We start from the raw sequence: 27492 nt of genomic DNA, 5'->3' as shown, positions 1-27492 counted from the left end.
ATATCTTAGACTAAAACCTGATAAGGGAACACTCCTATGTTAATTTACCTGAGTTATTTACTATACTGATTGCTGAAGGTACTCTGATTAGCGCATGAAATATTTCTATACCTTCGGTCTGATTAACCCATATCTGCAAAATAAATATTTGTCTCATTAAAGTTATGCGATCGTGCAATCAAAGACCCTATCGTAATGGGAAAGGGAGAGAGTATCCGTGTGGAAAAGGCAGGGAATGGCAACACAGAATGAGTGGGTTTGAGAGCAGGGAGGTGAAAAACAGGGGCATAGCTGGAGGGGGAAGGCTTAGTGGTCACAGCCTCCAGCCGGAGGGGTTGAAATGCCGGGGAGGGCACGATTCTCCTCCAGTTTCACCAGTGCTAATTGGGAGTAATTCCGTTTGACTCAGCAGCATTGCACCAGTCCCAGCGAGAGGAGGGTCAGACCTTGGGAATCACAGGGGTGAGTCCCAGTAGGCTCCCAGCCTCCAGCTTTTTTGAAACAGAAGCAGGGAGTTCCCGGCAGCGCGGTGCGTGTGCCAGTCTCCCAGACGATCTCTTAAAATAGCCCAGCGCACCAGGCTGTGGCACCGGGGGAGAGCGCAGAGGATGAAGTGTTCGGTCCTTCTGGCCCAGATCCGGGGAGAGGGGGGTGTTGGCAGCTCCCTGCCCAAGGCGAAGGTGGCTTAAAGCGTGGTCTGGGGAGGAGGGCAGTGGGCACCCCACGACCGGGTGGCAGGGAGCAGAGGAGCCGGCAGCGGGCGATGAGGCACTGCCATGTGTGCTGGACATCCTCCCTCAGCGAGGGGAGCTGTAAGTCATGTGGAGGAGAGGATCCCCCCCTCTGCCTTTACAGGGCTGTTTTGCATATGCTCCGTTAGGAAAAGAGAGGAGTTTTATTGTGGCTGTACAGAAGAGCTAAGTCAAGAGGTTGCTTTATGGCTTGCAGGTCCCGGCGTAGAGAGGAAAGCGTCCCAGATGCAGCATATAGTCAGCCTGGCAGCGTTGTATAGCACTGCTGCATCGCGGAGTGGCTGCGAGCACCTCTCTGCAAAAGAGCTGAAGTCATTTTTCTTCTAAGGGCAGGGGGTAGTGGGGAGGAAATATGAAGGCAGCCCTGTTGCTAAGGAAATCTGCTCTTTGTATGGTCGTACATTTAGGTAATGCTAATGAAAGGCCATATAGTAGCGAGGTGCAGATGTCAGCACTGTGCACTCCTGGATATTTGATTAGCATTTCTTTGACTTTGCCTCCTCTAACAGAAATACCTGAGTACATGGATATTAGGAAAATAAAATCCCCCTTCTCTGCCCACAGCCCAACAGCACACATTACGCAGAGAAAGGAAGAGCCTTTCCAAAATAAGACACTCCATAATGAATGTGTGTTTTTTTTCCCCACACACACACCCTAGAGAGGATGAGAGCAAACATGTGATGAGAACAGAAATAGTCACATCACTTAATGCATTGCTGGACGGTACCCAGCCGGCACAGTGATGAACCTGGCGTAAGACCCGGTAGCAGCAAACCAGCATAGCATCCTATTTAATGGCTGGTGGCCCACAGATGTTTTAAACCTCAAGACTGCATCTCTCAGAGGTTTCCCTTTTGACTCGAGCATCAGCGGGCTGCTTTTGGAAGCAAAGGCTGTGGATGCTTTATCCAGGGACCCAGCGCATCTGCAGATTAGCTGCTGCGTGCGTACGTGCGTGGTGTCCGAGCCCGGATCCAGAGATCTGGCTTACGAAGCGGGAGAGGACCCGCGCTGCTGCTACAGAGCGCCGTGTCCTGCTCTTGAGCATCGCTGGAAGAATGAGTCAGCCGTTTTCCTTCACACGGGGGTCGAGTGGATGCCCCTGTCTGAGTGTCACTAATAAAAGCACCCAGAAATGTAACCACTCTGTGCTTGCATGTCATGCTGGTGACTGTCTTAAAGACCAGCTGCTCTGCGTGAGACTTCCAGAGAGTGAGCGCGCTTGAATGAAGCCCTTATATCTCTCTTTTTCTTTTGCCTTTTTTTTTTTTGCCACACAGTGCAACGTGGGCTCTGGTCCTCCTCCCCTTTTGCTCTTGCTCCCTGGGGCAGCCCGCTGTGTCTCAGAGGCATGAGGAGTGAGTCCTCTGGGGAGTCCTTCAGCTCGTGTGAGGAATGGCCCCTCGGGGGCTAAATTCAGCAGCAGGGCCCCGAGGTGGCAGAGACGTACGTGCAGCAATGCCGAGCGTCTCTCCTCGATGACAGCAGCGCCTGGGACGGAGGTCTGCACGCCTTTTGGTCCGGCAGCTGGCCGGGGTCGCCTCCCTCCCTGCCCGCCCTGCCAGCACCTGCCCCTCCCTCTCGCCGTTGTGCAACATCCCAAGGGCAATTACAGCAGTGCTTACGTGGAGGAGTGATATTGGGAAAGTATTTAGTCATTTTAAAGTGTTCTGCTGGCGGCTCCCCTCCCTTAAGGTGGTTCCTATTTCTTCTTCTCCCTCTCCCAGCATGTCGTGGCAACTCCTCGCCGCAGCCCCTGGCCCAGCAACCTTTCTTGGTGCATCCTTGGATAACGAGGGCTCCTCTTGGTGAGGGGGAGCCCACGCTCCCCTGGACGCTCCTTTCCTTTCCCCATCCCTCCCGTCCTTACTACAGTGATTTTAAAACTTCTGTGCCTTGACAGCGATGGCAGGGGGCGGGGGGTTGGTGGTTTTGAAAGCAAAAGTAAGAGGCAGGAGGATGCAGAGCCTCTCCTGTTCTCAGAGGCTTCTGGATGCTTCTCCATCTCTATCCCCGGAGTGATTTTCCCTGGGACCAGTGTAAACAAGGCAATCCGTTACGGCAGTTTGAGCGTTACTCCACAAACATGCCGTCGGCCCCTGCCCCCACCGCAGGCTCTCTCCGCTCCCTCTCTTCCTGCCGCCGTGCAGCACGGCGAGCGTTGGCGTGGCACGGGGGCTATCGGGCCTTCGGCCGCATGCGGGAGCGACCTCCGAGCATCGGTGGGCGAGGAAGGCTCCAGCGGGAACTGGAGTCATGTCTTCAACAGCCCCATCGCCGCGCTGCACGGCTCGCCCCGGTTCGGAGGGGCAGTTGCAAAATTGAGCAAAATTCAGGGAAGTTTAGGGACACTGATGCACTCCCAAGGAGGGACGTGGAAAAGTCCGGGTATTGTTTACCCTAGAAAGATGGCGAAAAGAGGAGGCTGTGGTAAAAGAAGATAAGCTTACGTGCGCACAGAAACAACACTAAAAAATACATGATTAAGGTTGCAAAGTCAGGCGCTGAGTGCGTAAGAAATCCCAGTATTGGAGACACCTGAGCAGCTTACGTCCGGCAGAGTGGCGTGCATTCATTAGGGCACAGCCTTAATTTCTGTGGTCACAAGCTATTCTGTAGGGGCTCTGCCTCAGGGAGTGTGTGGGATGGATGGAGCTCTGTTAAAAGCAGCTCAGCATCCAGTATACGGCTGTCCCACGGCTATTCAGTGTGCAACCATCGTGCAAATCCTGCTTGGAAGATAAAATTGTCTGCTCCTCCTGGACTATCTTAAAGTGCAAAACGCTAAGGCTGCTCGTGCCTCTTGCTTTCCCTTCTTTCCCTTCTTTCCCTCTGTCCCTTCCACCTCCGTGCTGCTCGGTGGTTGGCAGAGGGGATTAGCGGGACCCCCCACCCAGCAATAACGCTTTTGGGGCAGGCTGGCTTTGCCCTGGGACCCCAGAGCAGGAGGGAATACACTCTGCAGCTCCAGGAGGGCTGATGCAAGTGCAGCCCACATGCTTCATGCTGCCAGCATTTGATTTTTCCATCTGTTTTTTGTTTTGGTTCAGTTAAAGGCAGAGAGGAGAGGTGGATTTTGGTGTGAACCCCCTGTCTGTCTGCATGCGGTGTGCGGGACAAAGGCGGCTTAGCATGGAAAGCCCCAGAAGCACCCAGGAGCAGGCTGGGGGACTTAGCAGACATCGTTTCTTCTCAAGCTGCGGGAGAAGCATACATTTAGGAGAAGCAGCCTTGCAGCCTGCTGTATGTATTCACTGTCTGAGAGCCGAGCCAGCCAGAGCCTGGAGGGGACAGATGGAGGAATTAAGGACATCTCAGCTGGGCAGTAGGACCAAGGGATGCTTGCAGGGGAGCTGGCTCCCATACCTGAACCACTGTGGAGACAGGGCTGGGAGTTATCACAGCTTTTCTTAGCAAGAGAGCCCTCCACCGGAATAAAGTGTTGTGGACATAAAAGGAGGTCTGGAGAGGGAATATTTTCACCCTGGAAGCTGCTAAGGAACTTGCATTTAGCTGCTAGCAATCTGTTTCAAACTGGGTTTCTGCCCCAGGAAAGAGAAAGCAGAGCAATCTCACTACCCTGACCAACTCTTAAATTCTTTCCTGGCTTTGCTGGGGAAAAACAATCCGCTCACAGTGGAAAGCTCCCAGAAATCCAGGACATGGGTATTTTATATATCAGCCCTTTACCACTTTGGAGAGAGCAGCTGAGGAGAGCAGTCAAGTAGATCCTCTGACTTTTATTTACCGACAAGTCAGTGGAGTGTCTGGTGAAGAACCGAGATGCTGCCTCCCTCCCGGAGCCGGGCAGGTCACGGTGACACGCGCGTGACCGTGGGAGAGAGGCTGAGAAACGAGAGTCGAGAGGGATGTGTGTAGCAGAGCACAAAACACAAAAGCCATGTTGAAACTTTGCATTTAGATGCCTGCAGCAGCAAACCGGGGAGCTTTCCGCGAGGACCAATAGATTTCCCGCCTCACAGCATTTGCTTAAAAAGTATTCATAAATACACCCGCCACTACTAACCATCCTTTTCTGATGGGAATTGCCATTAGCAGCTAAATTCAGCGTTTTGCATATAAAAAGCACTGAGACTTAATTCTGTACGATGCTTTCTTCAAAGTCCTTGTAGAAGAGACAACTCCAAGCTGGATTTTAGCTGAGAGTTACAGCGAGGTGTCGGGAAGTGGGGATTGTAATGCTGCTTGACGTACAATCGCAGCACCCAGGAAGCGCACGTGATGCGGTCAAGATGAGATGCCACGAAGGACAGGATATACTCCCCGAAGACGGACCTGTCCGACCTGTGAGTTGCTGCAAATGGAAGTAGCTTCCATCGAGCATGCATGAGCGGCGCTCCCTCGGGGGCCAAAAATGGACACGTAGTCTTGGATGCAGCGAGAAGCGCATCCCTGACGCTAACTATCCCGTCGCATTGCAAATCCCTGCTGCAGCGTGGAGGGCTGCGCAAGTCGTTTGACCTTTGGAACGCGGAGGCCGCTTTCTCAGAAGCACCTGGACTTCCCCAGCCGAAGTTGCGCCGAAATTCGGCTCATTTCGGCGAAATGAGCCCGGAGCAAAGGTTCCCGTGGAGCTGCCGTTTTGGGAGGGAGATACAGTCTTGCGCTCTGGTCTGTGGAGGACTTTCCAAACACGGGGAATTAGGATGGGATTCCAGCGGAAGCAGATTATCCCATTTCTCTGAGCACATTTCTTGAACCGAAGCAGCACATGACAGGCCGGGCAGCAGCTGAGGTGGCTGGTGGGGCAGCTCCCGTGCGTGCTGGAGGGGACCAAGCCAAGAGCTCCGGAGGGTTCCCTGTGTTCCTGGTGTGGCTGGAGCAGGGGCGGGAAAGGCAGGAGAGGGATGGAGGGGGAGCAGACGGCGGGCACAGAGCTGTGGCGCTGAACGGGCAGCACAAAGCGCTGTCAGAACAGCAGGGGCTCGCGCTGGCAACGGCTGCAAATGGAGATGGAAAGGGCTGGAGAGGAAAAGACGTGACACAGCTGGTCCCCTTCGGCTTTGATCTCAAAAGCAGAGGGGTGTTGGCCACAGAGCAGGAGGGGGGAAGAAGGGGGGGGTGACTCATAAAAATATTGGTGTTTCCATGAAGATGCAGTTACCTGAGGACAGGAAGGAGGAGGGAACATCCCTGCAAACGTGGGGGGAGCTGGAAGAAGAAGTCCCACTTGTGTAGAAATTGCCAGGCTGCTTAGGAACACAAAGCTGTTTGCTTTGGAGCCAGCGGGTTGGTTATTTGCTGTGAGTTGCTGGTTATGTGCAGAGCAGAAGGTGGTTTGTGTGCTTGTTGCTTCAGGGCAAAAAAAAGAGAGAAAAAAAAAAACCACAGGAAGAGCTGATTTTCTTGGAGGCCTGTGTGGTAGAGATGCCTTTGGAAGAGAAAAGAGAGATCTCCTTCTTGCTGCTGGGTGAGGGAGCAGGTTGAGGGGGATAATCCAACCCCAGGTAGCTGGGGAGAAGTCAGGCGCACCCCAGGATCTTCGTTCGGAGGCTCTGGCCACGGGAGGGCTGAGCTTTCGCCTTCCTGACCACGATAGGGTTTATACCAGGGAGACGGTTGTGGTTTACTCACAGGCACGTAGATTTGCTCTGTGTACCCGTCCCCTCCCCTCACAAGCTGACAGAGGTGCCCTGTCCTCCGCAGGACACAAGAAGGATGGGTGGGCTCGACTGATGCCTGCCCTGCACCAAAGCAAGATCAAACTTTCTCTCACTGCTCCCTCCATGAGCCCTTGGGGGATTCCAGCTCACAGAAGCCTTATATGCAGCGTAGGACCAGCTCTAATTTTCATCCTGGAGGCAAAAATCACTGGAAATAATGCTTCATCACTCTGAAGGTCCTGACACCACCCTTAACCACCACATCACGAACCTCCTGTCGCAATTGTGATCTGCGTATGTGTCAAGTCTTGCCTCGCAGATAAAAGCTGCTCCGCAGGCACCTTTTGTACTGAAATACGGAGCCTTTAAAATGTGAAAGAAACAACAAAATGTAGGACGCCACACAAAGCTGACCCACTGGGGACTGGGGGGAAAAAAAACCGCAAGAAGGAGGGCTTGACACACAAAAATTGTTTTGTTAACAAAGCATCATTGTTCCACTCTGAATCGGTTTGACTGGAGTGGTAGAAACACCCCATCTGGAGACAGATGGAGAGTTTTCTGGCTAAAGAGACGGCGGGAGGAGGGACGGCTGACAACCCAGCAGATAGCATTGTCTGCTGCTACCTTGGCAATGGAGAGGAGAAAGGGCGGGTGGCAGATTAGGCGTGCCCTTTGCAACCCGCCCGTCGCGCCGGCTCCTTCTGCGCCCTGGGCCCTGCACGCGGAGGGAGGTGTGCGCCCAGGTTGGCGGCTCGCACCCCGGGGTAACCCTCCTTCTCTTCTTGCCGGGCTGGTTGGGTGCTCCTGGGGACCAGTGAGGTGTCTGGGGAGGCTGTGAGCCGGCGTGTCCCCCCTCCAGGGTGCTCAGTGTAATGGTACCGTACCACTTGTGTGCTGTGCCAGGCCTTTGTGTGATGGGGTTTTAGCAGAACTGGGGGACCGAAGTGGAAAGAGCTTCACAGAGTGAGTGAGCACTGAAGGCTTGCTCCTGCCGTGGCGCTGGTTTTGCCATTAACTTCCAGGAAAGCAGGATTTGGGCTGCAGGAAGGATGCTGAGCAGAAACCAACACAGTCAGAGCATCAGGGAGTAAAACTGGTGACAGGAACAAGAGTTAATGCGACGCCGAAACACCCAAGGATGGGACATGCAGAGGGGTGCTTGGGTGACCTGGTGGGTCTGCAGGACACCTGAGGACCAGCACTTTGAATGGCCCTGGCCACCTTGCTGCGGTTGGGAATGAGTGAGGGAAAATCTATGCCTGAATGCCTGGAGCCTCTTAGCTACAGCACATGCTAAATGCGAGATGGTTTATGGCAGCAGGCTCCGCTGGCACGGTGTCTGCTCTGCGCCCCGAGAGCTCACCAACAGCCCCTGCTCCCTCTGCTGCCTTCCATGCCTGATGGGAAACTCTGGGGTGGGTTTTACTCCTGCCAGAGCTTTGAGGGATCGTATCCTGCCCACCCTATCTGAATTCCTGATTACTTGCTAATTGCTTGACACACTCTACTTGCAATGCAAGAGACAGGCTCACGTCATCCTCTGTGGTTTGCCAGGGGAGAGTGTGAACCTCTTTTTGACTTGCCTTGAAATAGATGAAAAAGAATAGCACTCGATATGATTAATGTGAAAACTTCGGCTTGGTTTCCTGCCTTGGCATCTGGACCTCGGTCACCTTAGCATCACCGCGCCTTATTTTTTGAGGGTTGGGCACATGTGGGGGCATCTGAGAGCTGACTGTGTGGGCTGCGGTGGCTTCTGCAAGGTCTGTCCATAATCCCCAGCCGCTGGAGACATGTCGGGTTTGTGCAGCAGTCACGGAAGGATTCAGGTGGTTGCCTCGAGGCACTGCTGAGATAATACCTCAAGGGCTACTATTCAAACCCACTGGGGCCTTTACATTTGCATCATGGAAATCTATTCAGCTACACCATGGCTTTTCACTGAGCTGAGATGAGCAGGCCAGCTTGCCCCACTCGGCTGCAGGCAGGCGGTCGCCCATGCGGAGGGGATCAGGGGACTGGCATGGCTTAGATACAGCCCTGCAAAAAAAAAAATGAGAGTAATAAAGTAAAAGATGGTTTTGGTTTTTGAACCTCGGGGCACAGATGCAGCAGCATGGCAGTGGTGAGGGGTGTCCTGCTGATGACCCGGTGTCCCCAGACCCATCCAGCATGTCCCCATCAGCTTGCAGAGCTGGATGCAATATCGGCTTCCCTGCCTGGCTCACCAGGTTTACCTCCTGTATCCCCTGTTCTGGGCTGGATCCTGCCTGGTCCGAGCGGCCCAGAGGGACATGGCATAGGGAGAAGCGTCAGGGTGATGGGAAGGTGTGTGTCATGTTGTGACATTCAATCCATGAGGTCCTGGCATGTTTGCATCCATCGTGGCACTGCAGGTGACTTTGGGATGAAGTGTGGCCTCAAGGAGGAGAAGTGAAGGAGGTCGCTGAATGCAACTGAACACGCAGGATGGAGTAAAACAGGTTGGATGTATTTACCTAAGCTCTTCTGCAAGGTGTTGTGGTTGTCCCAGAGGGAAGGGACCTGGACTTTGGAGAAGCGGGATGCTTGAACAGCCAGCCCCTGCTTTTGCAGACATTTGCCTGCCCTGGGCTGCCAGGAACACCATCCCCACAGCCTGCCCCAAAAAAGCATCATTTTCGTGTCTCCGATTTCAGGCCTGCTGCGTGCAGGGACCGCACCAGATACACCGCGCTAGCAGGAGAGGGGAGGTGAGACAGAGCAGGCAGGTTTGGCTCATGCCAACTGCTGTCACGGCACAGCATCTTTGGTGTGGTTTTCAATGCCAGGAGGCTAGCCGGGGTGCAGACCCCACCACCGGGCGCTGGCTGTCCTGGAAGGAGGAGACAGGGCTCGGATTGCTGGTGGGGCAGCAAAGCATCCACGAGCGAGGACTCTGATACGCATGCTGGCTGCATGGTGGCAGGTCAGGGTGCTGTTTGCTTTGCCCTATCACTTGGAAAGCAAAGTACTTCCCTGGGGACCCATGTGCCATCCACCCCACCTCCTGCACTGCTCCATCCCAGCTGACCCACCCTGGGAGTCCCGGCATCTTGCTGCGTGGCACTGGGCACACGGAGTGAAATCTTTCACCTTGCTTTCCCCTGTGCAGAAAGGGGAGAAAAATCAGCGCACGAGCTCTCCCAGGGAGTAGGGGGCACGAATTCACCTTGCTGAGAGGCAAGGGAGTCACTGGGTGAGAGGTGCCGGAATAAGCGCAGAGCGGATTAATCTGCAGCAACTTCGTTGTCACTAATCACTGGTGTAAAAGCGCCTGGGGAGGTCGGGTGCTTTCGGGTGGTGTTGCGCAGAGGCAGCGCTGCTTGCGCAGGCAGCAGCAGCCGGGTCGCTCCTCTCTCTGCCTCCCAAACGCCTCCTGCGCCGGGCTCTGTGAATCAGCATTTCTGCAGTTGAAACGAGACAGCAGGGAAAGGCGGGAGGCTGTCGGGGCACAGGGAGCCTGGCGGGGAGGAGGATGGGGGGACCTCGTTAAAAAGGGGCAGCCTGTGAGTTGGGGGTGGTCTCATGCCGCGGATCTGCAATCTGCTCCCTCTCGGTTTTTGCTCATTACCGCCGTACACCCCTCGTGCGCGGCTGCCGAGGTAAACAAGCGCTGTGAGCAATGCCTCCCTTTCTTGCTCGTCCCCTCCCCGCCGCCGGCGACGGGGGAATGTGACAAGCTGGCACCAGGAGAAGGCATGAAAGCGATGTGATCCGCTGCGGCTCCTGAGCCGAGAACCTGGGGAGATCCAGTTACAGCAACGGGGTTAGAACAAAAGAGATTTGCCTCCGGGATCAATTCCTCTCCATTTTCCGGGCTGTGCACGTGCGTGTGCGTGCACGCGCGTAACAGCCTCCGTCTCCAGCGGTTAGCGCTGCCGGCTCTGCGGCACGAGCAGCCCGGGGCCCAGCCAGCACCAGTCTCTGAAGGACTCTGGCGCTCCAAAAGGCTTCGTTTTCCCAAAACAGGGAGAGCAGGGTGATCCCCTGGGATGGGCCTAGAAATAGCAAGGCCAGGCCAGGCTTTGCAACGCTGGAAAACCAGCAGCAAAGCCGGGCGGTTGGCAGTTGCCGGAGCTCCAGCCTGTCCTCTGCCAAGGGCTGACCCGATGCAGGGCTGAGCTCCGGGTCTGGGGCCAAGAGTGCTCGCAGTCTCCGTGATCCGCACGGATCACTCCCTGCTCCCCAGGCATCTCGAGGGGACACCTCCTCCCCTCCATCACAAGGCTGGCTAGCGAGCAAAAACCGAACCCCTTAAAAGCCTTTTCTGTGACATAATGGCTGTGCCAACACCGCACTAACCAGGACGCCTTTAACCCGCGGCCGTGGCCAGGCTGGGGGTACAGTGAGTGTTTCACACGTACCACAGGGCCAACTCGAGGAATTAGTGGAGTCTTGCACCCTGGAATGCTTATCGTTCATTGGGGGGGGGGGGGGGGGGGGATTGGGCTTATTTGGGTTTTTTGTTTGTTTTTTTTCTCTTTTGGCATATTGCCTTCTCCGAAATGCCACAGGGGATGGGCTGTGGAGAGCACAGATGTGCATCCCGAGCATACCGCAACGAGGTTCCTGATTTAAGGACTGTGATTAACCTCTTTCCAACAGTTGCTAACCAGGTGCAGAATTGTAACAGGAAGAGGAGGAAGCTCAGTGAAAACAGCCAGTTTCCCTCCGTCACCTGGAAATGCACACGGATGCCATTTTCTGCCTGGAAATCAGGCAGGGTTTAGGGTTTATAAAGGGTGCAGGGACACCCCATTTGTATCAGCACTGCCCTGTAGCTGCTCTCCGGAGCCTGTCTCCTCCTTTCTGGCTTGGGATCCTGCAAACAAGGCATCGATGCAGTGTGAATCCAGTGCAAGGTGTGCAGGGTGGCGGGCTGCGGTGCGTGCCCCGCTCGGGGCTGTGCATGCCGGGGTGGTAATGAGAAACGAAGCAGAAAATAACCCTGGATTTCCTGCCCTTCGTCTCATGAGTCTGAGCTGGAAGAGCATGATCTCTTGTGCAAAAAAAGCCATGGCCGCCCCCAGGCATTCCTGCATGGGATACGTGCGGGAACCATGACCTGCAAGCGTGGCCGTGCACGTGGATTTGCCTGGTCCAGGATTCCGTGGGACCTTGCTCTTTGGAAAGCTGGGTATCAGGAGGAGAAAAGCGGTTTTCCATGGTTAGGCATGAAAAGAGGGAGCCATTACAGCTTGTGTTTTGCAGTCAAGGGTTAAACCAGGAGCTGCCAAACTTGCTCATTTTCAGATCTGGCATCCGTGGGACTCAGGACTCCTCTGCCCAGGACTGTCACTGGCCTCCCAGGTCTGGTTTTCATGTGTGACACTCACAAGTGCTGTATCTCACCCCAAATAGTGCTCTGGCATCATGATCAGTTTTAGATTGACTCCGGAGTTGCCGGCCAGCCGGCCAAGCGCCTTGGTGTGTGTGCCTGCATGGGCTTCTGCACCTTGTTTTTCAGAGGGCCGGGCTCCTACTCCTGTTCCAGCCACTGGCTGAACGGTTTTAGGACCCCCTGTCATACCTCCTCCCCTTTCCGTCTTCCCATCTCTTAACCACAGCCGAATCCCTGTATTCTCCCCCAAAGAGGAGGCTGCAGGTTGTATTTCACACCGGGGTCCCCAAGCAGGGAGCGGTGGTCACTGGGCTCCAAATACTTTGCAGAGTTGAGCTGTCGTGTCCCTTGTGGGAACAGCAGGGAGAGAGCAGGAGGGGGCACCGGGAAAGAGGGGGACCCCCAAAGCAGGTGGGTAGATGGGCTTGTCAAATGCAAGGAGACAGAAAAATTTATTAAAAACAATTAATAGCTGCTACAACCAAGGATTTAAACTGAAACCAAAGCCTTAGGGAGGGAGGAAATGAAGTGGCTTACGATTGTTATTTTATTGCTTAATTTTTTATTTTTTTTAAATACGATATGCTAAATGCAAATAAGCGTTCTTACTGAGCAGGGGAGGGAGGGGATGGAAGACATGCCGGGAAAAGTGAGTGGGATCTAGGTTTTGCATCGTTCGCTGAATTACTGGCAGGTCTTTTGTAACATCTGTTAAAAATAAAACAAACATTCATTTCCATTTCTCGCTGCCTGAGATGGCTTCTGCAAAAAAATTTCAACCTGTCCAGGAATTTGTCTTGAAAGTTGCCCTCCCTCTCCTCACGCCTCCTCTTCTCCAGGGGAGATTTCCTTCCTGGACTTCCCAGGGGCTCCATTAGCCCCACATTAAAGCCTTTTTACTTTGCTCTAAAACTCTCCATCGAAGTAAAAGGAATTCTAATAAACCGCTGGGAAGACTCTGCTATTCACTCTTTCCATGGAAACACGGCGCTGCCTCGGAGCAGAGTTCCTCTCAACGGAGCCTGGGTCACGGCAGGAGGAGACCAAGGAGGGATGGAGAGATGGTTTCCATTATAAGAGACCTTTTGAGAGAAATAATCGCTGCTCTCCCACCAAGGAAAGCCTTCGAGATGATGGGGGCCTCGGCACGCCGCGGGAGCGGGTCTGGCCTCGGAGGGGGTGGTGGCATGAAGTGGGGATGTGCCGGGTGCTGAGAAATTCACTGCAACATCTGATTAGCGGAAACGAAGGCGCCCGGGACCGATTCCTCTCTCTCAATGAGAGGGACGAGTCCAGGAGGGTGAATGGACCCGGTGCTGCAGGCAGAGGCTACATGGGGGGCTTGGGGCTGTGGACATGGCGTGCGGTGAGTGGACGGGGTCATGGGAGGACATCAGTGGCTCCTCGCCCAGGGCCATGCTGCACCAGCTGAATATCACGCCAGGCAATTATATTTTTCAAGGCCAAAAAAAAGCCTGTTTGCTCTGGGAGGGTGTTTCTGGCTGTTCCCTGGGTGCCAGGCAGGAGCCGGTCCGAGGAGGTCAGTGTGATGGCCCCCCTACCTAAAGTGACTGCAATATAATTAATTTCGAGCCTCCTCGCAGGCACAATCGTCCCGACCGTTGCCGCTCCGACACCGCGCTGCAAGATGAAGGATTTTTTTTTTTTTTTTAAAGCATGAGGAAGCTTGTTAGAAATAGCCCGAAGGGCAAAGTTAGGAAATGAAAATCCATCGGATCCGCTCGGAGCCGGTACATGGAGCTTGATGAGCGTTGGGGCAGGGCTGCCTGCTCCCTGCCTGCAAGGAGCCGGGAGCACGGGGCACGCGGCCCAGGGTGCAAGGTGTCACCCCAGCCAGGGGACGAGAGCAATCCGTTGGGATCACTGGGAGCAGAGCTGGGGGAAAATCAGCCAGGAAGAGGGATGAGAGGAAGAGGAATGAGGAAGAGCTGGCTCAGAGCATCCTACAGAGACACCGGGGAGGTCCCGGGGACCCCGGGCCAGCGGAACACCACAGGGCCAGGCGGAAGGGGAGGCTGCTGGGGAACAGCTCCTATTTCTCAGCGTGGAGGAGGAAGCCTTATCTTTGTAGGTCGCAGTGGTGAGACACTGAGGGAGCCGGAGCGCCTTTGTTTTAGCAGCTCCAGAGATGACATTGCAATGAATCATTATTTTTTAGCCCTCCCAGGGCGGGAGGTGGGGGGGTTATTTCCAGGGAAGCCCTGACTTTGATCGGCAAGGCGAGCCATGCTCTTGCAGCAGGGAAGATGGGAAGAGGCTTTTCGATGCTGGTCGTGCTGGGTTTGCGCTGGCTCGGGGTGAGATCTGCTCCACAGAGGCAAACGGTGAACGCAAGGGGCTCAGGGCTGTATCTGCACCCAAAGTGGGGCTGTGTGCCACCCGCTGGGATGCTCTGGAGCTGGATTTCACCAAGCGGATGGAAACTTTCCCATCCGCACAACTGTGCAGCAGCATCCTCTACGAGCTCGGAGGCTTTAATGAGTAAAGTTAATTGCTGTGATGGGCGGTGGTCTCCCACCCAGCCAGTGGTTGAACTGGGACAGACACGGCCATGTCACGCAAATGGAGGTGACGCGGGTGCCGGCACCTCAGAAGTGCCAAAAAGTCATGAAATCAGCCTTTGTGAACCCGTAAATCGCAGAACTATGAAGCCACTGGAAAAAATCACAGTGTCTAAGAAACGAAGCATTTGGTGGTGATTTAATTTGCATATGGGGCTCTCTGGGGCTTGTGGTTTCAACCTTTCTCCTCACCACGGTGAGGTCAGGGTTTAAGGAGAACAGGGCTGAGGTTCTCCTGAAATCACAGGACTCCCGGAGGTGGGGATTTCAAACATACCAGAGCTGTGAAATAACCCAGATAGACCAGATCACTAAATTTATGGGACTGTAGGGTAAAAATAACAGATCCTTTAGTCTCCTCTGAATCCCAGAGGAGAAGCTGGGGGTGGTGCCCATGGGGTATGTCCCAGCTTGGCTTTACGAGGGCGGCACTCGCAGCCTATGGTGCGAAACGGTGGAGGAGCTCTTCCCTGTGAAGGGCAGGGCGGATCGGTGGTTATGGGGGATAAACACCGACTCCCCGGAGAGCCGTGAGGTCCTGTTTGGTTTACCGTCCTGCAGAGAGGCACGTGTGAAGTTGGAGGTGGCTGGGAGCATGCTGTGGTGTATCAGCTATAAACAGCCAGGCTGGGGCCGGGCTGGGGATGAGGATGAGGAGAAAGGGGACGGGGGAGATTAGAGCAAGCAGTCTGCTTTGGCAGATGCTGGGTCCCCTTACGAGGTTTGGTCTGTTTTGCAGCTTGATGCCTGCTATCTCAAGTAATTAACAGGGAAAAGAGAGGGCCTGGTTATCCATCCTTCAAGAGCAAGGGGTTGAATTGAAAGGCAGCACCTTGGAAGTGGATCAAATAGCTCTCCAGCCCCCTGCGTACGGCTTGGAAACTTGCTGCCGTGCTGCGTTATCAAGGTGAACAGCTTTAGTTCAATTAAAGAGAGGCTCAGAGCGGAGTCATGGGAGGAGGCAGGGCTGGGCGTTTGCACCCTTCGGGCAGGAGCCAGCGCACACGGAGCTGCACGGCAGCGACCCCGGCCAGCTCGCACGGGCACCGCTGGCGGCAGGACGCGGGCATCCCGGTGTGCCAGGGCCACCAAAGCCCTCCCTGGCAGGCAGCGCTGTGCCTCTCTTTGCGGGGGGACCAGCTCCCCCTCCTCGCCTCTGCACCGGATTTTATTTACCCCTTGGAAGAAGCGGTGTGCAGGGAAGGGTTGCTCTTTGTTACCGTCTCCCTTTCCCCCCCTCCTAAAATAAACCCCCCCAAAAGCAATCGCTCTCAGCGATGAGCTACTGTCAGCTCACTGTGCACCTAAATCCCCGCAGATGCATGGCTCTGGGAGCCCATGTGCCTGTATTTTTCTTGCCGGTCCCTGCCTGGGCTGCAGCTGGCTACAGCGCGCAGAAAGCTGCAGGTGTGATTTGTTCATTTGCCTCCACCCCCCCTAACCCCCCCCCGTGCTGCCTCCCTCTTGCTTTCCTTCCCCACTGCTGTGCGAGCCCACCTAGCTCATCCCACCCAGCTCACCGCGGCGGCGACACCCGCATCCCACCCCACACCGACTCCAGCATCTCCCTGGTGCAGCGCTGGTGGAGGGCTGGGATCTCTGGGGCTGGCGTGTGTGTGTGTGCATGGAGGGGAGGGCGGTTAATCTGATCCTACGAGGCTGGAAGAGGAAAAAAAATCAAAACTATAAAGAAGGCAGCAGCCTCCTCCTTTTCCCTCTCCCCCGCTCCAGAGGATTAAGCTTAAAAAAAAAGAAAAAAAAAAAAAGAAAAAAAAAAGAAAAAAAATGTCTGCAGCTTTCTGTTGACCCTGCATGATGGCATTTTTGCGCTCTGTGTGCTGCCTCTGCTGATTGCTATTCCTGGCACAAACACGCACACGCACACACACACACACACACACGCGCGCGCAGCCCCAGCTCGGCTCGCACGGGCACGGCGAGCCCACTCCAAAAAAAAAACACGCCACCCCAAAAATCCCCCAAATCCCCCCCCCCAAAAAAACCCAGTCACCCTCAAACCCAAGCCAAACCCGTGCCGCTGCCCCTCGGCATCCCTGGCCACCCTGGGCTGTGCAGGGAGAGCCGCCAGCACCCGCTGCCGCTCGCCCTCTCCTCCACCCCACTTCTCACCTCGTCCCCAGCTCCACCGAGCACTTTCTGCCGGAGCCGCCCGCAGCCAGAGCCCTCCACCACTCCTACCGCTGGCATTACATTTTCAGGCTGGATGCTATAGGGCCGTTTCTAATTACCTTATATCCCCTAGTGGTCTATGAATAATGGTTAGTGAAGGAGCTCAGAAGGGCTGCTGAGAAGGGAAGCAAAAAAAAAAAAAAAGAAAAAAAAAAAAAGGAGAATTGTGCTATTTCTCACATTTTTTTTTCTAAGGATCTAATCTGGCTACTGTGCTCTGGAAGAGGAGGAGAGCGAGCCAGCAGGAGAGAGAGGAGAGAGCGAGGACCATCGCAGGTATTGTTGCAAGCTACATCTTTGTGCTTTTTTTCTCCCCCCCCCCCCCCCCCCCCCTTTTTTCCGTCTTTTCTTTTTTATTGAAGCCGCAGCAGAACTGGGAGGTGGGGGGAGAGAGGTGCGGACGGAGCTTTTCCCGGATTTATTTTTCTCTTGTGCAACTCGTGTGCCGCTGCAATTGAATGGATGCACGGCGCCGGCATCGCGGAGTTGGGGGGGGGGGGGGATGTATGTGTGTGTGTGTCCGTGTCCGTGTGTCCTATTTGCAGCAGCGGCGGGGGAGGGGGGGGGGGGGGCGCGGGGGGTGTTTTGCTTTTCTGGAAGTAATAAAGAAATTTGCAACCGGTCCAAAAATCCTCCTGACTTGCCGAGTGATGGGTGTCTGAACAAAGATACAGCTGAGACTTGGAATATTTGTGCGTGTAAGGGATGGATTCATTTTGCTTGTCCTGACTCCTACTTTTCCAAAGTTAAAATAATAACGGGCACGGGGCTGCGAAACCCTCTGCAGAGGGAAGTCTTCCAGGGGAGGCTTATTCAATTTAGGAGTTATCGATGTGCATGGTTTTATACTTATAAAAGTTGCGGCGGTGCCGCGGTCGGGCGCCTGGCTACCCTTGCCGTTGTCTGCACGTGAGAACGCTGACTTGATGGATTTTCTTTCTTTTATTCGGTGGCTGGCGGGGCAGGCAAAAAAATGGATCTAACAGATAACCCAAGGAATCGTGGGGTTTTGCACATCTGGCTGCGCCTTTGGAAAGCCCCTCGGTGGGACTTTCACCTCCCGCTCCCTTTCTCCCACTGCAAATTTTCGCCCCCAAATCCTCCTTTGACATCAATAAACAAACAAACCAGGGAATAACGGAGGAGCCGGGCGAGGGGGCTCAGAGCCTGCTGCTGGGGGGGTGCCCGTGTGCTTTTGTTTTAAATAATGAAACAGCGATGATTGAAAACATATGAATAGGATGCAATGCAGAGCGGGCGTGTTACGGGGAGGGGGGGGGGAAGAGCTGGAAAACTGCTTATACGACAGAAGCGGAGCTTGAATGAGTGTGGTGAATTGAAAGGCGAGGGGTCCGTCCCTCGCCCGGCTGCGGGGCTGTGGTGGTGGGGGCGATTCCCAAAGGCAGAGGAATGATCTTGGGGTGGGGAAACTCGCTGGGGAAAAAAAAAACAAACCTGGAGTGAAGTATGCGATTATATCCCATCCAACTTTGCTGGCTGCGGCGTTAATGGAGCTAATTGTACTCAAAAATAATAAAATCAGAGGAAAATAGACCTGTGCGTGGAGGGGGGAGATGTGTGGGTGACAGAAGCGGGTCCCGAAAGACCATGGGTGCCCCAAAAGTGCCGCCGAGGTGGGTGATACTGAGGCGATATCCAAACGTGGCCGGATTGTGTTTATTTGGGCGGAAATAAAGATTGAGCAACTGCCCCGGGGATGGCTGTTATTCCCCGGGGAACGGCTCCGAAACCACGCCGGTGCTGCCCTTCACTGCCTGCCCTGCCTGGCCTTGCTTTTGTGTTTGTTTGCTTCCAAGGGGGGGGGGAGAAGGGAGCCGGGGGGGGCTTGAAGGCGGGGAGAAGCCGTGAGGGCGGAGAGCCGATTTAAATTGGACTTAATGGATTCCCAGGGCAGCTCTTTTAGATGAAAGTCAAAATAAGAGCCAAAGTGAATCTCAGCAGACCTGTCTGTTGCATTAGAGATGCAGCCTTCCTCTCCCTCCCTCCCTTTTTTCTTTAAAAGAGAGGGGGAAAAAAAGTGTTATCCGTACAGAAGACGGCATGGAGTTTCTCGTTCCTATAATGAGAGCTCTAATTGAAGAACTTGCAGCCTCTTGGGAGAGTCTTTACTGATCGCTGCTTTTGTTATTCATGCCGCACTCTGTTTTCTTGGGTTTTTGGGGGGGCTGGTGCAAGTCTGGCTGTGCCGAGGTCAGGGTGATGATGTGTGTCCCCCCAAGTCGGCTCCAGGTTTGGACCTGGACTGGCAACCCAGGCTGCCAGCAGGTAAGACCCCCTGGTCCCCCCTGAGGGGGCCGTTCCAGGCTCCCCCAGGGAGGTTGGGTGGCTGCTGCTGGCTGTGCCGTGCTCGAGGAGGAGATGTGCGGCTAAAACCCACCCCGGGAGCCAGCGGGGTGAGACGCTGCAGTCTGGCTGCGGGTGGCTCGACGTCCTCGCAGGACCCCCTGCGCTGCGGGACAGATCCTGCCCGGCATGGCGAGTGGGGTTGGCCGGCGGAGAGGGTGCAAAGCAGGGCTTGCTGCAATAGCGGGGAGCCCCACGCAGCTGCGGGGTGCCATGGGGTGCCACGGGGTGCCACAAGACCGCTTGGTACAGAGGGCACGATGCAGCCCTGCTGTCACGGCTCGCCTGGCCCACAGGGGTCCAGGGTGGCTCTCTGCAGCCAGAGTGTCACCTGGAGGGGACAGATGTTGTGCCAAAGCCACGTGGATCCTCTGCCCGCCTAGGGTGCAGAGCGGGACATGGCCACCAAGCCAGCAGGACCTCTGCCTTTTCCATTGCCCAGGAGTTTGGGACGGGGACAGGCAGGGGGACTGGCAGATGGGGCTCCCCCCCACAGGGGTCTCGTCACACCTACTCCCCCTCCCAGGACCCTTTGGGTGGCCAGTGTCTCTGTGACCAAAGGGAAATGGTGGCTGTTCCGAAGCCCCGTGTCCCCACAGGGATGCTGTGTGTGACAGTGGGCTGGTTTGATGCAGCTGAAAGCGCCTGGGGGGCAGGTCCGTATTGCCCCCATGTCCCTCTCCCAGCCCTGGCCACCTTTTACAGCTACACTTAGCTCTACATGGATGAAAACAAGGGCCATGAGCTCTGGGGTTGCTCTCGGTGGCATTTGGTGGCTGTGGGGCTGAGTGTGCCTGGGGAAGAGGATGTGTGAGCAGGAAGGGGCTCCACCAGCCCATCGGCTCAGTGTGGAGGCAAAGCAGTTAACCTGCACATCTGATCTCCCCGAGAATTGTGTATTGACCCTGACAGCGATGCATCAGGAGCGACAGACTCTCCATCATCAATCCCTCTCCTCCCATCACCAGGTGTCGACACTGACGGTCGCGGAGCTGGCTTTAATTTCAGGCCTCTGGCTTCAGCACATAACACTTAGCTGTCGTCCCAAGGTGCCGCCAGGCTTTTCAAACACCTCCACGGGCAGGTTGCCATCCCCGTTTTGTGGCAGGGATGGCACTTGCCGGAGGTGGCCAGCTGAGCTGGGGATGGGGCTAGTGGAGGACCCAGGAGTCCTGGTTCCCAGGGCCATAGGGTAGGGTGGCCTCCCAAAGTGGCATTGCAGTCATTGGTGGAGGATCCAGGAGGGCACCTGGAGCTCCTGCTCTGCCAGTCTTCGCTAGGAAAGCCCTCTGGCCTGGATGTCATTGGTGCCAAGCAGCAGAAGATGCACCCAAGCTGGGGAGCTGTGGTCCTTCTGCAGCCTTTGCTGTGTGACCTCGTCTGGCCAGGATGCCTCTTGCCCTCCCCTCCTCCAAAATGGCCACGGTGAAATCCAATGGCCACGCGGTCATGTGTGTGCGCCACCCCACAGAGACCTGGTGGGGAGGGTGGTGTTTTTCTTAGGTGCCTTGATTTTGGGCAGGATGAAGCTGCTGGCGGGGGCCGGCTGGCACGCCGCCTTTCCTCCTTCCCAGCATCTTGAGATTTCCGAGATGCACGCAGCCAAGCCAAGGCTGAAAAAGCTGCTTGTGGTTCAAGAGCATCTCGTCAACAGAGGAGAGAGGAAGGCTTTCCATTCCTCCCTTTCCTCTGGAGCTAGCTGAGCTCCCCTCGCCAGTGCAGGGGCTCTTCCCACTCCCCCCTGCAAGGGAACATTAAAAGCCAGGGGCAGCGGATATCTTGACACCCCGTCAATCTGAGCCTTTTACAGCAGCAGTCTCTGAAGGCTGGCACTCTGCTGCACAGAAGAAAACAAGTGAGAAGAGGGGGGGGAGGCGAGAGCAAGCCTTTGCAGCCGGCAATCGATAATTGTAGTGTCAGTCACTGCCTAGGAAGTTCCCGCATCCCCACTGTCGCTGGCGGTGGGGGAGAAGGGGAGGGCGGGAGCTCAGCTCTGCCCCGCACAGCATCGGGCACGGGGCAGGGAGCCACCGCGCAGGGCGAGAGCCTGGCCCCGAGCAGGAGCCTCCTGCTGCATTACTCACCACTTGATGTAGCTTGAACCTTTCAACTCCCTCCCCTTGGGGATGGAGTGGGCTGGGCAGAAGGTGTCAACAGAGCAAGGGGAAAATGCTCTGCTTTCTTAGGTTTGAGGGGGTTTTTTTCCCCCCTTCCTTTTTTTTTTTTCCTTCCCCCCCCCCACGTGCATTTTGGGCTTTAATAATCTCCAAAAAATATAAAAGAAACCCAAAAAAAAATTCAACCCAGCTCCCCCTCGTGTTTCTCCACCTTAGCAAAAGCTGAGGCAAAAGATCAAGGAATTCTTCCTTTTGTGCAGCTTTCGAGACCAAAGATGCGCCGGTGAAAAGGGGAGGCTCAGAGTACCAGGCACACACAAGTGTTAAAGGAGAGGCTTCCCTTTTGTCTCCAAGGCGATCAGCCGGCAAAGGGATCCACAAATTAATTAAAAATTGCTCTGTCTTGATTGAGTTATTCCTGCTTGCATCCCAAATGCCTATCAAAAGACTGGGAATGGCAGGAGGAAATTCCTCTTTCTTTCCCAAACAGCTCAGATGCGTACTACGGACAGTCTCGCTCCCTTTTATCCCAGGCGGCAAAGGAAATAAAAAAAGGAAGGGCTGGCGCGGTATCCAAAGAGATCTCTCCCGGAGGATGCGTCCCTCTCCTGCACTAACAAATGCTGCAGTATTTGGACGAATCGGAAGAAAAATGAACAGATTTACGTGTCATGCATGGGCCAAATTGTGGTTGTAACTCCATGAAGTTGATGGAGATCCGTTGGAGATTAATTTGGCCCAAGGTCTGGCGCTTGCTCCGTGGGGAATAGGCTGGATCTCTGCCTTGGTTGAAACGAGTTATTCAAATGGGTTTGTTGTGGCTGCACTATGCCCGAGTGGTAGAGCCAAGCAAAAATCCCAACTGGTTGTATCCCTTGTGCCAAAGCACCATAAATACACCTCGATCTGTCAAGTTGTGTGCGATCTCCACCGCATTTACCACCGAGAACATTTTAAGGGGGTAGATTTATACGTAGGGGCTGTGCAGGAGCCTCCCTGTGTGCTTTGCTAAGAGGCTTGAACTCCATCCCAGCATCCTGATGGGGGGAAGCCTTTCTCCCCTCCTGTTTATGGGATTTCCACCCAAACTGAGCCTGCGCCAGGCCTGAGCTCAGCCTGATCCCAAGAGAGCCCGTCTCCCCATCACTGGCTTAGCTTGCACCCATGCAGGGCTTGGGCTCCATTCTGGTTTGGGGGAGCATCGTCAGTCAGTGCCTCCAAGCTGGATTTGGGGGGTTGGTTTGCTGCTTTGCAGTCAGACCTTGCTTCCTCTGCTTTATTGTCATCTCTGCTCTTAGTCACCGCTCGATGCCTCACCAGGGGACCCCGCTCCTGCTGCGTTTATGGCAGCCACTAAAACTAGCGCTCAGCACTTGTGCTCCGACGAGGAGGGACACTGAGCATCAGGGAGGCTCTGCCCAGCTCCATTATGGTCCTCGACATCACATGGGGCATGCAGAGGAGCTGCAGGGCAGGTCGGTCCCTGGATGGGTCCCCCCGGCTCGTGGCAGGAGGGGGATCAGGAGCAGCACTGGAAAGGAGCGGCACCAGCCACATTCTCAGGTGGAGATGGCCAGCGCGTAAATGAAAATGAGATGCTCGATAAAGTAGGAAAGAATAATTAAAAACGTTCACGGCTGCTGGCTCGCAAAGGCGTGGGCACTCACTGATCCAGCGAGGCACAGCCATCCCCCCCCCCCCAAACGCTGCGTCCTTCAGCTTCGCTGTCGCTGGGTAAACCCCCCGCACCGCCTCGTCCTGTAATAGCGTGTCCTTCACCATGCCTGTCGCTGTATGATCTATAGAACAGGGCCGGCCTGTTCATACCACTGCCTTTCACCAGGCCAGCAACTGGATTCTCCGGAGGAGACTCTAGTCCTATCATAGCATGTCCTTCACCGTGACTGCTGCTGCACGAGAGGCACGGCGGCACGGGGCTCTAATACCTTGTAATTCACTGTGACTGCTGTGGCAGGACCTGTACCACGCTGCGCTGCGGCAGCCCTTCAGACCCTTTGGCTTTTGCATCTGCTCTCTGGCTTCGGAGCAAGGGCTGGTTGGGAAAGGACACGTGATGGGGGGACCTTGAAGGTACCATGGGCTTGGAGCCTGCTCCCAGGCTCCTGGCAGGCACGGGGAGGGTGCGGAGCATCCCTGGGGCACGGTCCCATCCTGCCTCCTGGGTGGTTTGTGGGGTGAAGTCCCAGTGGGGAAGGGGTGCTGGGGGCCAGATCCTGCCTGGGCAAGGGAGAAATCCCTGTCTGAGTGTGCCAGGATGAGAAATGGCCCTTAGATGCAAGAAAAGCATCCTTCCTCTGGGTGGTTCTCAGGCAGTGTAATAAATGTCAAAAGCCCAGTGTGCACAAAGGAGAAGGGGACATTTGGCTACCAAGAGCGGTTGTTCCAGGAGGCGATTTATTTTGAAGACTTAAAGGGTTCTCCGGTGCTTCCCTCTTTGCTGGTTAACCCTGTTCCTTTGCCAGTTAAATAGAAATGCAGCCGCCATCAATAAAGCCCTTCTGGAGGCTCCACCGTGGACATTTGCCATGCCATTCTCCTTCCCAAGCGCTCCCGTGCGGAAGCGCCGCACTGGCCATCGCTCCCTCTTCCACCGATCCGGTTTAGCTCTTCCGTGGGCAGAAGGTGGCTGTACCCATGTGCTTTTGCTGCCGTGATAAAGCAGGGGTGCAGGGTCCCACAAGGGGTGAGGGTTTGCTGGCCAGGCGATGAAGACCCCAGTGCCCCCTGCTTCCCCTCTGTGCACAGAGGAGCTGGGAGCCGCGGTGCCGCAGGTGTGCATGGCACAGGGTGTGGGCGACCGTGGCTCAGCCAGGAACCGGATTTGGGGCTGGTGCTTTGTGTTGCTGGGTTTTTTTTGCAGGGGAAGCGATGCAAAGCCATGCCGGGAGGCTGGAGCCTACAGGAAGAGCAAGGATGAAGGAGAATATCCTCGGAGGGCTCCCAGGCTGGGAGAAGGGCATGTTCAGCAGTGAGACGGGCGAAGAGGCAGATTTTCAGAGCCGGAGCTTCCATGCAGCACGATGCTCAGCAGCAAGTGCTGGTGTGCAGCCTTGCCGGAGGAGCCATCAGCCTGCCGATGGGAGCCTGCACTCCAGTCTTCCGAAGGACAGGGGTTGGCATCCCCCATTTCACTCCCATGAAACTGGGAGTGATGCCGCTGCTCCTGCTTGGACTGAGGGAAGGAGAAATTTCGCCCTGTGGCTTTTCTTCCTCCTGCTTTCCCCAGCAGCCTGGGCTACATATCTGCAAACAGCTGTAAGAAGAGCAGAGATCATTAGCTGGAAGGATCAGATGAGATAGTTTCTTAAAAGGATTGTCTGATTTCTCTATTGATCAGCCTGATTTAAAAGGGGGAGTTGGGTCAGAGGGCATAAATTATCATTGAAGGAGGGGTGAAGGCCTCAAAGGCTGTGCTGCACTTAGCTGCAGTGCTGAGGAATGTGTCTCTCAGTAGGGACGTGCATAGCTGAGTGCCGTGGCTGCCAGCCAAGTTGGGTCTCCTCTACGCTGAACTGGGAACTGAGTCAAGGGAAGTGCATTTAAACTTGGTTAAAGAGCCTCTCTCCGCCAAACTGGTTCCTGCAGCCCCCGCCAGTATTGCAGGGGGGGCATTTGGGGTCAGAGGGGGAAGGGGTGCAATGCGTGGCCCCGCTTGAAGTTGAGGGTGCGGCAATGGGTTGGGGGAGCTCCAGGGTCCATCTGACTGCGAGTTCCTCCCTCCCCGGGGAGAGGATGCTCTTGCCCCACAGAAACCTGCGACCTCTCCCTGGCCTTCCCCAGGCTCCCTGTGTGGTCTCCAGCGAGATGTTGAAACCACGGGAGGTTTCTGCCTCCCTGGCTATAAAATGAAGCTAATCTGCAACCTGAGGTTGCTGCTTTCCCCATTCTTGTGATCGCTGCCTGGGGCTCCTGCATCTCCTCCTGCCGGAGTCACGGGACTCACAGCCTTCGCTGCGGCATCGCCCAGCCTTCCAGCTTACAGGAAGAGGAACGGGAAAACATCCAGGGAAAATAAGACACCGTCCCCGTTGACTGCAGAGGGTTCTGCTTGGGGGACACACCACATTGCCAGCACCAGCTTGTCCTGCAGCAGCATGGATCCTTGCAGCACCTGCGGAGCTCCCTGGCAGTCGGGGCTGTAGGAGCGTAATTACTATTCACTCAAGGTACAGCTCACGGTGGCACAAGCCGATTCCCGTGGAGTCGCTGGGCAGCAGCGTATTTGTATCTGTCAGGGTGCAGGGAGCACCAATTTCCCCAGAGAGTCTCGCAGTTGCCTCCTTCTCGTTCCTGGAGCTCTGTCTTCACCCCCACCTCCTGAACACGGCATCTCCCCAAGCCGAGCTCAGCATGAGGCGTTTCTTGCTCTTTTGGTGCCCGGTGGGGGTTCTGGCTGGAGCAGGAGGGGTCAAGCCTGGAGTGTTGTATGCGGGTGGGAACCACAGCCCTGCAAGGTGCGTAAAACCCAAGGCCAGCCCAGTGCATCATGCTTCTCCTTTCCTCATCCTCATCCTGATGATGGCGGAGCCCCCTGTGCCCGGTGATCTCTGCCTTCTGGGGTTTGTGTCTCGAGCCTCTGACTGTGCTGGCCGGGGGACAGACCACGGGGATCTGTGCCCAGGTCATGCCACCCCAATGGAGCGTGATTTGGAGCTGGGAGAGGGTGGCTGGTGAGGAGAAGCTGCAGGAACAGTTGTGGGATGCTGTAGCATCCTCTGAAGGGGGTTTGCACCCTTTTGAGCCCTGTTGGGGTTTGTCCTCTTTTACTTCTGGCTGTGCTAAAATAAAATGATACAAGAAATGTGGTTTCTGGACCATCATCAGGGTGAATATAAGCAGAGCTGTTCCTGGGGGCTGTGGGCAGGCCCAAGGTGCCCTGGTGAGCGCTGGGTTGGGGCATCTGCCTGGAGCAGCACCGTGGGGGAGGCTGATACAGCCACACCGCTGGTGTCCCCAAGCTAGGGACATGTCCCAAAGGTGGGTCTGTCTGCCCTTCCCTGGTGCTACCCCACTCTCCGGCAGAGCTGCCAAGGCTGCTGCCCGCCCCGGTGCTGCCCATCCTCTCGTTCCTGCCCTCCCGTGCGCCCCGTCCCCATGCATGGAGGCTGTTGGGGACGGCAGCATGGCGGTTACCCGTGGCGTGTGGCTCGGGGCTGGGAGGAGGCGAGCCAAGGTGTTATCACAGGTCACCTCTGCCGGGCGAGAGCAGGGGGCTCGGACCCCAGCCCGGGGCATGGCCGGGTGTGGGCAGCGTCGGGCAGAGGGTTCAGACCCAGCGCAAGGTCGAGCCGGGGTGGTGGGGGCTCACAGCAGCCCCACTCTCACCAAGGAAGCGAGCATCTCTTCCAAGCATCCGCGCGGCGTTGGCCTTCCGGCACAGCTGCGATAGCGGCCACCGGCGAGCGGCGGCTGGGCCGGCATTATCCTGGAAATGTCAGCCGAACGCCAGCCCGCCGGTGAGCGCCAGGACGCGGCGGGAGGCGGTGACTCGGCTTGCTGGCATTGGCTACCATTTTAGAGGAAATGTGGAGCAGTGGGTAATTATTTCTCTTTCTTAATTGAAATTTCAGCCTCAGTGGTTTGCGAGAGCGGGCGGGAGAAGGAGCACAGGCGAGTGTGACACGAGTGTGGGGCTTGTCGCGGGCTGAGGGGGATGCAAGTGTGCTGAGCCCCCGGGGTGGCAAAGCATCTCATGGCTCGCATGGCGTCCAGTGCCACCGGGAAGGGATTTCCACAGCCTGCAGCGCAGCCTGGTCATGGCTGCAAAATAAAACCAACCCCAAAAACACAGAGATCTTAATTTTTTTAGGGGGGAGGATGCTTTATTGTTTCTTTATTCCTCTATTTCTGTTTTGCTTGGGATGGAGGGCCAATTAAATGAAATTACGCGCTGCAGTCTGGCACCCTGCGCTGGCTCGGAGCAATCAGGTGTAACGCAGCATGGCTGATGAGAGCCAATCAAGATGTATAAATGAGGTGTTGACATTCAAACAGCAGGTACCCGCGCCGCCCAGCCGCAGCCGCGCTCGCGGGCTGTCGAGCCCGCGCCGTGTATCCAGGCACGGGGCTGTGACAGGCGGCAGAAGGGCCGGTGCCCGACAGGGCAGCCGGGATCTTGCTTCGGCTCCAAAGCAGTTCGTATTAAGCGTGATGGTGGGGACATAGAGAGCAGCCCGTGCCGTGGGTGGCGGGCATGGGCGCGGGTGGTGGGCATCCCTGCCGGTGTCGCTTTGCTGGCAGCCGCCGTGCCCGGTGCCAATGCATCCCGTGTTCCAGGAGATGCAGCAGCCGCCGAGCCCTTAGCACCGCTCCAGGGTGGGCAGTGAAGCAAAATGCTGTTGCTTTGGGGAAACTGAGGCATGGGGCAAGCTGGTGGCATGTGGGCAGCTTTCCTGGCTCTCAGGCTTGCCATAGCTGCTGCCGCAGGATGCCGTCCCCTCGCTGGGAGGTGGGGGCCAGGGGGCCGGCGGCGTG

The 27492-nt window shown here is 55.8% G+C and overlaps 1 protein-coding gene across 5 annotated transcripts in view; it reads left to right on the top strand.

Moving 5' to 3' along the window:
- Positions 1-27492, top strand: part of RAI1 (retinoic acid induced 1) — a 76556-nt gene that overhangs the window by 18928 nt on the left and 30136 nt on the right. For 2 of the 5 annotated variants that reach the window (XM_075104748.1, XM_075104749.1), the window contains one exon: positions 16712-16792. The exons of 2 other annotated variants lie outside the window; for them this stretch is intronic. The gene's annotated coding sequence lies outside the window, so the exon portion shown is untranslated. Of the gene's footprint in view, positions 1-15053; positions 15234-16711; positions 16793-27492 lie in introns of those variants that run through there. One more of the 5 variants, XM_075104750.1, reaches the window with a different exon arrangement.

Source organism: Phalacrocorax aristotelis, chromosome 10 (assembly GCF_949628215.1).
Source record: "Phalacrocorax aristotelis chromosome 10, bGulAri2.1, whole genome shotgun sequence".
In the NCBI taxonomy this organism is placed as follows: domain Eukaryota; kingdom Metazoa; phylum Chordata; class Aves; order Suliformes; family Phalacrocoracidae; genus Phalacrocorax; species Phalacrocorax aristotelis.
The sequence above is the reverse complement of the archived record's forward strand: the minus strand, read 5'-3'. Positions and strand labels throughout refer to the sequence as shown.